Here is a 10530-nt window from a genome sequence, read left to right as displayed (position 1 = left end):
ATTCCAAGAGAATTCTTCACGAGATTCCAGGGGGAATCTCTACGTGATTCCATGGGAATCTCCACGAGATTTAAAGGGGAATCTCGCCAAGATTCTAAGGGAATCGAAATTTCCACAAGATTCCTAGTGACATCTCAACAGGATTTCAGGGGGAATCTCCACGAGTTTCCATGGAGAATTTTCTCAGATTCCAGGGAGAATCTCCACGAGATTCTAGGAGGAATCTCCTTGAGATTCCAAGGAGAATCTTGACAAAATTTCTTCACGAGATTCTAGGGATAATCTCTACGAGAAGCCTGGGAAAATTCCACAATACTCCAGGAAGAATCTCCACAAGATTCCAGAGGGAATCTCCAAAAGATTCCAGGAAGATCACCAGGAGATTTCAAGGGGAATCTCAACAAAATTCCGGAAGGGGAATTTCGACGAGACTCTAAGGGAATCTCCATGTGGTTGAAGGGGTTATCTCTACAAGACTGTAGCGAGAATCTTAACTAGATGCAAGAAGGGAATTTCCACAAGACTCCAGGGGGAATCTCCACGATATTCCAGAGGGAATCTCCACGAGATTACAGGGGAGAATCTTGACGAAATTCCACAGAACTTTTTTTGAAAAAAAAATTACTTATAATTGACTTAAAATTTCATCGGGTCAGAACGTCTCTATTTCTTAAAAACGAAAGTCTTTTGTCACGCTTTTCAAATGTATCAACAGTATTTAAATTATATTGAAAATCTCAGCATTCTCTCATCTCCAGCATTGAAACCATCAATATTTTTCCCACAGAGAAACAGACGTAACACCGTTACGATAACGCCATCGCCCAATGCTAATTGTACTATACTTGGCCGGATCACCCCCAAGCAACACACGTTTCATATAAGAGTTACGGCAGCGCAAATTTTTGTTGTATAGACATATATTTGACGTTATTCTTACAAAACGCTAGAATAACGTCAAATTAGCTTCTCTACAACCAAAATTTGCGCTGCCGTAACTCTTACAAGATATGTGTGTTACTAGGGCCACAAGGTGGCGGTTTTGAGCAAACGACAAACAGGAACAAAAATGATTCCAGCGCCGCGAGTGGTCAACTACCGAATATTTGAATCAACCGTTAAAAAGGTGTTCAATGAGCGGAGTGTGAAATCTGTTTCTCTGTGTTTTCCCATTACACCCAAAGGTAGTCGTCCAGTAATTCAACTATCATTATGATAAAAATCGCACCAACAAAGAATCTGGTAAAAATATCATGAAACTAATTTGTCAAGAATTTTACTTGAACTCAGTCAAGATGGTTAACACGGCTTCGCCATTGATTTTTTTTTTAAATTCACAATATGAATTAATAATAATATTATCAGAAACTTCTTGAAAACATTACTAACAGGAATTCAACCTGAGGGACATTATGGCGTGTACTTTCCGCCAGGTATCTGGAATTAATGAACTTCTCAACTCTAAATTATCCAATGCAGTCTATGGACACGCCAACAATTACATTCGTTGACAGCGGACAGCTTGTTTCAACAAAAAAAAATGTTGAAATCATGCTTGCCTGATATAATAAATTAATATCGCAAAGTGCTCCGCGAAGTGAAGGGTCTGAAAACCCCTGTCACCAAGTATAAACAAAATACTTTGAAGATATTCACTATATGGCCGTCATTTTGTTTCACTACCTGGATCGCCATGTCCGTAAAATAACATTCTCAGCCAAATTCAACACTCTTTTAAGTTTCAGTAGAAAAGATACAATTACAATGAAATTCCGTCCACTAGAGAACTGTTCTTATCCCCAAACATGGACGTATCACCCCTCATTTCCCTGCAGTGGACGGATGGCGATAAACGATTACAGCTTCTGCCTACTGTTCCAACACTATCGTACCTCCTCCCCCCAATCATGAGATAGAAGCACACGCACTTTGCATTATCAGTCGGTGCATAATTTCATTAACTGCACATATTTCACGCTAATTGATAAAACATGCACCACATCGCTGCTAGTGCTACTGGTTACCGGATGTCACCAGGCAGGGAGGACGCTGGACGCTGCGGGTAGTTATAACCTACCTACAACAATTTCCGCTGCATTTTTCCACATTGAATTGAATTTTTGCTTGCAGGGAAACAGAAAAAACAAACTCCAACCATAATGGCACACTAACAGTGAGTGAACGGAGCACACACACAAACACTCGAGTGTTGTAGTACAGTAGGTAAGTAAGTGAGTCAGTGAGTAGTAGAGGTGCTTTAATTAAATTTAACTTCCTGTCTCTCGATCCGATCGGTTTCGGTGACGACGCGCGAGTGATGGAGAGCAGCGCCTTTCAGCAACTTTGTCGCATGTTTCATGAAATGAACATTCTGTGTTTCAATCAAAGTTGGTTTTCATCTCGCGATTCCAATCCAATTGTATTATTCTGCTCGCTCTGCGTTACTCTCTACTGTCATTTTACTACACCGGAAATTTTGCTAGCTGATTTGTTTTTTTTTAACTTACTTCACTTTTACTACTTGATTACTTTGTACAACATTTTGTTTTTTTTTCTCTGTTTTGCTATTTTATATTCATTTACGATCTATTATTTGTTCTTTAGAAACCAAATTGAACTGTTTCGCGCTTCCCACCGCGCTTGCAGTTTCCCGCACCGGGTGAGAAGACGTTTGTTGTTTGTCACTTTGTGTTCGTCTCGCTTCATGATTCTACCAATCACCACTACTAGCAGATGAAGAGACGAACGATCATCTCTCTCTCCGCCTGTCTCGCGGGACATTCCTCTCATCAGTTTTCAGTGTGGAAAAGCAAAATTAGTCTCCGATGGTGGTGACCAGGGGTTTGAACGACTTCGTTCAAGATTTTGGGACATTTTTTTTTCTTCGCCTCGGGAAAAAGGGATTCACATCGATCAATAAGTGTGTCTGATATGTAGGGGGGATTATGATATAGTGTTTTACATTGTTTACTCTGGTGTAGAAAATTCTTCACTATTTGCCAACCTGTTTTGCAATATGTATTGTTGTGTTTGCTTTCATTAAAGATTGTTCGATATAACTAATACATTCGACAACTACGCGGCGGCGTTGCCTTCCGTTTATAACGTCTCAAATGTGTATGTGTGTGTGTGATTTTGTGTGGGTAAGTGTCTCTATAGGATATGGTTAAGAGTAAAAACGTGATAGTCTTAAGGGTTAAATAAATTCGATCTACTTGAGCTTTTCACTAGTTTACTAGACAATGCTTCTCGGGCAGCTCGCCTTCTCTCTTTATACTGTGTGTGTTCGATAGAGCTAAATTCTTCACTGTGTCACCCTGTTTATTTTCTCATTGTTTAGTTGTCTCTCTCTATGGTGCGCTAATAAGCTTCCGCAAAAGACATTCTCTATCATATTTAATTCTCGCTCGAATGCACATTCGAACGCGTTTAGAATCCCTAAATAAGTTTTATACAAAATATATGTATGTGTTTATGTGAGTGTGTTGTGTCTGTGAGTGCAACGCTTTCTCATGGTTCTCATTTTGCGAATTTCACCTAGGACGTTGTTTGCTCATTGGATTTTCGTTCTTTTGCGAAACGGACACTTTCTCAGCTGCGACGGTGGATTGCTACTAAGCTGTTTGCATTTTTACTTTTCGCCTCTTCGAGGGCTGGGAATCGTTTGCTACTATCTTGCGACTAATTTGAAGCATATCGGTGTTCTACTTCTACTTGAGTTTTGCATAATGGTCTCTCTCTCACTACTAGATGCGTCGGTGAAGCGTGTTTGCGAGTGCAGCTGAGAGCAAACGGGTTTGAGAATATTCTCTGCGTCTGAGCAATGTTGTTTTTTTTGTTGGATTTGCCTTTTGTTGCGGATTTCTTTTATCTGTTCCGATTGTTGATTTGATGGTCGTAAGTTTCAATTCTTTGACAACAATTTCTGTTTTTTTTTTTTGTGTGCATCCTCCTATTAATTCCTCTTAACATAATTTGGCACAATTTATCTCTTTTGGAATTGATTTTTTAAAGTTTTAAATGAATTATTATAGTTGCTTGAGTTTTACTTTGCGACAAGCACAACCGATTTGCTGACATGTTCGACGTCGTCTTATCAACGTTTTCCAGCTAGCTAGCGGTTTCCGACTAACAGAAATTATCTGTTTGAATTTGAAGGTTTTTCGGAACAAAAAACGGACAAATTGTAAGTAGACAGTGACATTAAGGTATTCCTTAATTGACAATAACCTTTTGTAGCAAAAAACAACAAATGACGGTTAAAAGTTTAAAAAAACTACCACTGGACGAAAAAGCAACAATTTTATTCGGTATGTGCTAAGTGTCGTCCAGTGTGTTAAAACCAATGAAAATGACTATAATAAATTACAGATTCCCTGAAGAAGATCCAATAAGGATCGAAACGTTGGAAGAAGAAAACATTTAGTTATTTTTGACCCCGAAAAGACTGAACTTTTCTAAAGTCTTCAAAACAGTCGTCGTCAATATAGCAAAACTCAAACTTTCATATGACCAACATGCAAAACTTGTTATTTTGTACCACATATTGATATACCATCTTATTAAATCTTCATTTGGATTTTTAAACGAATTTTAAAGATGGCCTATCAGTGATATCCACACACCATCACAGTCAATCCAGTTCTGATGGAACAAGGAAAAAGTTGGGGACTCAATAGAGCGCACGCTACCTTGGATCGCAGTCGGCCTATCAAAATCAGCGATTTGCTTATCATTGACAGTGACAAAGTGCAACGCTGATTGGCTCTACGATGCTGTGAAATGGAAAGTCAAACTAGATTCGAAGCACCACCCTAACTTCTTTTACATGTTTATTTCCCTTTCGGCTTAGCTATCTCTCATACGTTCGCGGTTCTACTTCGAACCGCAAACTTGTTCTGTGGCTTAGTTGGTTAAAGCGCCGGACTAGCGATATGGGGTCGTGGGTTCGAATCCCATCAAAACAAGTGATTGTTATTATTATTTGCTTTATTAGAGAGATTTTCAGCCCGAAGGTGGTTCATCTCCAGCAAGTGATATTTTTTCACAAATTTACCTTTCAATTTGTCAAATAAACACACACTGTATCTATAAATGTCTGGAGGAATATCTGAAAAAAATCCTGCTAGAATCACTGAAACTGATAATCCCTAAATAAATTCTTGCTAGATTTTTTGGATGAATTCATGAGGATATTTTCAATGGAACCTCTGCAATACCAGTACGAGTTCCTGAAGAAACCACCGGAATATTTTCTGAAAAATAACGCTTATTGATTTTCTTAGGACGCTTGTGATTTTCTAAAGAACACCCTGGAAGAATTTCTAAAGCAATCCCAGGATAAGTTTCACAAGCAATTAATAAAAAACTTCCTGAACGGATTTCTGAACAAATTTTATAGGGGCATAACTTAGGTAAGTTCGGGAGAAATTTCTTAAAGATTCCAAGGAATTAAAAGATTTTATGAATGAATTCCTGGAGTAACTCCAGAAAAATTTTAAGTGAAGTTATAGAAAGAATTCTAAAGGAATATCTGAAGAAATTTGTTAAGGAATCCCAGGAAGAATTTGTAAAGAAAATATGAGCGATGTTTTTTTTTAATCTCTGGAAGAATATCCTAAGGATTATCTTAAGAAACCCCTGAAAAAATGTTTGTAGGAAACTTCAAAAGAAACTCTTTGGCAAAACTTTTGAAGAAATTGAGAACTTTTTTGATCGCAGGAGAGATTCCTTAAAACTACCATGCACAAGTTTCTAAAGGAATTCATAGAAGAACTTTGGATGAATCTTAAGAGAACTTCAGACGAATTCATGAATCTTTAAAATAAATCTCTGGAATAATTCTCAGAGAAATCCCTGGCAGATTAATTAGAAGACTTTCTAAAAGTATAACCCGAGAAATTTTTAATGAAATCTTTGAATGGTTTTCTAAATTAATTCATCGAGAAATTTTTGGAGAAATCATTCGGAAACGACATTAAATGTCTTCCGAATTAAAGACATTGAACTTTTAAATATATTTGGTTTAGTGAAGACATGTTGAAAATCTTTCAAAATATGCGAATACTTCTTGGTGAAATTACTTTGCAAGAAATTTAAAAGCTAAGTGGCTTATCAAACAGAGAGATTATTTTTTGGAACTATTGTGAAAATCTTCAATTGAAATTTCACATTTTTTTTATTTATCGGTTCTTATAAAAGAGGATTTTTGGAGCAGTCTCAAGTTCGGGAACGATTCAAATATGACATCCACCACAACTCGGGATTTAAAAAAATATTTTCAGAATTATGATGCGGTTCGAATTACCATGAAAATTTCGTAAGGACTCGACTAGCGATTCATGTAAGAGCCTTACAGAAATTCTAGGACATCTCAATATCTTCCGAAGTTTCTTTAGGAACTCATCAACAAATTACAAAAGTTGCTTCCAAAAATTTCAACTGGGTTTGTTTCTAAAATTTCCAGAAATTCTTCAGAATACCCGCCAAGAATGACTTTAAAAGTTTCACTCACAATTCCCCGTCGATTCGTCCAAAGATTTGTCCACCAATCGCTGTTACGATTTCTTTTGGAATTTCATTCAGCAGATTATTCTAGAAATTCGAGAATTCTGCTAAGTACTTATTCAAACATTTTTGATGATATTTACTTAATGACTTTCTCTAGAATTTCATTTTGAGATTTTTCATCATATTTTTAAAAGGAAATTCCTAGATATGTCTTTAAGATTTGTTCAAGGAAATTCCCAGAAAATTTCTTCGAAAAGTCATATAAAGATTTGTTTTGAAAGTTCCTTCGACGATTTCTGCAAGAATTTCCCAAAAAAAAATCACCCAGAAGTAACTTTGAATGCTGCAGCAAAAAGACCCAGATGAAACCAGTGGATTTTTTTCCGACGATATTCCCAAGAATTTCTACAAAATTTCCTTTAGATTCCTCCAAAAATTCATCCAAGTTTTTTTTTTCAAGAATTCTTTGCTGAACTTCCACCGAGAGTTAGACGGAACCTATTGGAAGTTCACCGAATATTCAGCTAAGGACTCTCCCAAATACTCCGAGGATTCTTGCAAGGGTCATCAAGATTTTTGTTTCGAGGATTCCATCTAGAATTCCTAAAAAAAACTTTCAAAACTATTTCTCCGAAGATTTCTTTCGAAATGTCTTTGACCTTTAGTTACTTTACGAGGATTCCTCTTAAAATTTCCATTCCAGAAGTTTATCCAAGGATTTGTCCAAAAGTTCTTGCTTGGATTCCTTTGAAAGTTTCCGCTAGGATTCGTTCAAGGATGCTTCCTGAAATTAATCCACAAGGATCAATTAGAAAGTAACTCCAATTTCTCCTAGTATTTGTGCTTTGATTCCTCTTAAAGTTCGTCTAAAAGTTCCTTCAAGAGAGTCCATGTATCTCTAAAAAATCCTGTGAGAATTTCCTCAAAATTTCATGTGAGAATTCTTTTATGAGAGAGCATCCAAAAACTTATTCATGAATTGCTTCAGAAAATCTACAAAGATTTCCTTGAAGAAGTTCTGCAGAAATGTTCACGGGAATTGCTAGCAAAAAAAGTTCCTCTCCTTCAGAATCTCAGCCGAAAATTCATTCAGATTTTCCCGTAGACTCGTCCTAAGATTCACACAAAATACCTGCTACGATTTGTCTTGGAACTTCTACGACCTTTTTTTCAGAAATTTCTCGAACATTTGCAGGAATTTCTCTGAAAAGTACTATGGAAATTCAAGAATTCTTCTAAGAACTTCTCCATATACTTTTTTGAATATCCCTAAGGGATTTCTCCAAAATTTGTCCCAGGAAATTCAGAGGAAATTTTCTGAAATTTCTCTATGGTTCTCTCAACGAAATGCCCAGAAGTTTTCTCCGGCAATTCATCTCGATTTGCTCACGATTTGTTTTGAAAGTTCTTCCCAGGATTTCTCCAGGAATTTCCAAAGAAATTTCATCCCGAAAAAACTTTGAATACTGCATCAGAAGTTCTCAGATGATAGCTAAGGAGATTTCTCCAATGATTTACCCGAGAATTTCTACAAAATTTTCTCTCGAAAGATTCCCCCAGTTATTTCCTAAAAAACTTTCTGAGGGTTCTTCCAAGGGTTCCTTCAGAAATTTCCTCCAGAAATTTCTCAAAAAAATCCTTCAACCCAATTCTCCGAAGAACCCTTTAGAAATTCCTTCAGCCTTCAGATGTTGTTTAAGGATTTTTCAAACAATTTCTCTTTCTAAACTTCTAAAGTTTCGTTCAAAATTTTCAGCGAGGATTTTTCTACGAATTCAACTCATAATTTCCTCTAAAGATTCCCCCAGGTTTTTAATGACAACAATTGATGTGTCGTTTTTTTTCTGGCTCTACCAGTCGGTTTGTCTGAAATAGATGTAAAAAGCTTGAAACATTTGAAAGGAAAGTGCGGTTACTATCGGTTTGTGTATTTATTGCTAACGTAACAATAAACACGGCATTCACGAGACGCGACGCGAGACAAGACATAACACTTATCTGTGGTCGGCTGCATCGAGGCCACATCAAAACCGGTCGACATTGAGGTAATTATTTAATTATTTTGACGCTTGTAAGAACGATAAGTGGCGTATCTGGTCTCACGTCGCATTTTGTGAATAATGAACTAAATGACAAATTAAAGGATAAATTACAGGAAAAATACTACTTGTTTTGGTGAAATTGAAACCCAGGACTCCGTCTCGCTAGTCCTGGTTAAAGCACCAGACTAACGAAACGGAGTCATGGGTTCAAATCCCACCAAAACAAGTGATATTTTTCACAATTTGTCAATTAAACGCACTTTGCCTCAAATGTTTCAAATTTTAACGTATTTTTCAATGAATCCTCCAGAAGCTTCTCCCAGGGCATCTCATTTTTTTTGCAAAAGTTCCTGCGGAAGTGTTTTCATGAATTCGTCTAAAAATTCCTGTGAGAATTTCCTCAAAAGTTTATGAGATTTGTTTCAGAAATGCGTCAAAAAAAACTTCAAAGAATCTTCAAAAATTATCTTTCGGAAAAGTTCTTCAGAAATGTGCTTGAGAATTCCTACAAAAAGTGCTTTTTTAGAAGTTAATCCGAGGTTTCCTCTAGAAACTTCTACGAAGATTTCTAGAAAATATATATTCTAGAAATGCTGCCTTAAAGTTTTCCTAGTTATCCTCGAGATTTTTTTCAGGGAAATTCTACAGAAGTTCCTCCGAGGATTTTTACGAATATTGTCCGGAAGAGTTTCCCTAAATTCCACCTAAAGCATCACCGATAACTGCGATAACTAGACATAACTAGAAATTCTGAAGCTGATTCTTGCAGACTCCAAAAATTATTGTTGAATATTTATACAATATTCCTTCTGGAATTTTAAAGAGGACTTTTCCGAAAATTCATTATGTTTTGTTCAAAGATTTTTTTAAGATTTCCTCATTTTTTATTTCTATAAATTCCACAAATCCTCTAAAAAAATTATCCAACATTTTTCCGGGGAATTAAGTTAAAGACGCCTCTACGAATTTCTCAGAATATTATTCAAAGAAATCCTTATGTAAGCTCTCTAAGGATTTATCCGAGGACAACTCCGATAATACTTCAAAAGATGCCGTGACGAATTCATTCGAAGCTTCTTTCAAGAATTCATCCAAATATCCTTAGATTCTTGACATTTTTTCAGTATTCCTATCCTTCTGTAGTAATTCTCTATAATAGTTTACATGTTCATGTTTAAACTGATATCATCTAAGACTCATTTCAAATAAAAGCATCCATGAAGGATTCTGAAAGTCCTTGAAGAAATCCTTATTGGAAATCCTAAAAATATTCCTTGGAAAATTAAGAAAACATTTCACGAAAAATCGGATGAAGGAAATTGAATAGATTCGTGGAGTTTTCTGACAAATTCCGGAAATAATGGAAGATTGCAAAAAAATGTTTGAGAAAAATAAGTCATGAACAATCTGCAGACATCTTTGAAAAATGCCTTAGAGGCGACTAAATCTCTTGGAGGAATGTCTAACAAAGCTCTACCTATGGAAATTCTGCAAAATGTTTGTGAAAAAAAAATGCCATAAAAAAGGGATTTTGTTTTTGACTTTCTGGGGAGATCTGGTGAAAATTTTATGGAAAATTTTCAGAGAAGTTACTTAAAAATATCAGAGTTACTTGAAGGAAATATTATAGAATTTCTTACTTCGAACTTGATTGATTGATTTGTCTTTATTAAAGAGACTTTCAGCCCTTGGCTGGTTCGTCTCTCAAACTTCGAACTTCTGTACGTCGCTCCTTATTGATACTATTTCAGAAAAACCACAGCGACGGTAATGACAGAATTTCTATGTTGACAATATTGATAGATTTTTGAACTGAAAACTTTGAACAACACTACGTACTTTCGTCTATGATCGTCGGAAGAATATGAGTGATTAAAGAACTAAACTCACACACTCAGAATGTGTATGGAAGTAAGTGAGTGAGTAAGAAGTCAATAATCGAGTGAATGTTTCCTATGCCTGCTTCTCATACTTTCTT

The sequence above is a fragment of the Aedes albopictus genome, chromosome 2 (assembly GCF_035046485.1).
Source record: "Aedes albopictus strain Foshan chromosome 2, AalbF5, whole genome shotgun sequence".
Classification (NCBI taxonomy): domain Eukaryota; kingdom Metazoa; phylum Arthropoda; class Insecta; order Diptera; family Culicidae; genus Aedes; species Aedes albopictus.
The sequence above is the reverse complement of the archived record's forward strand: the minus strand, read 5'-3'. Positions refer to the sequence as shown.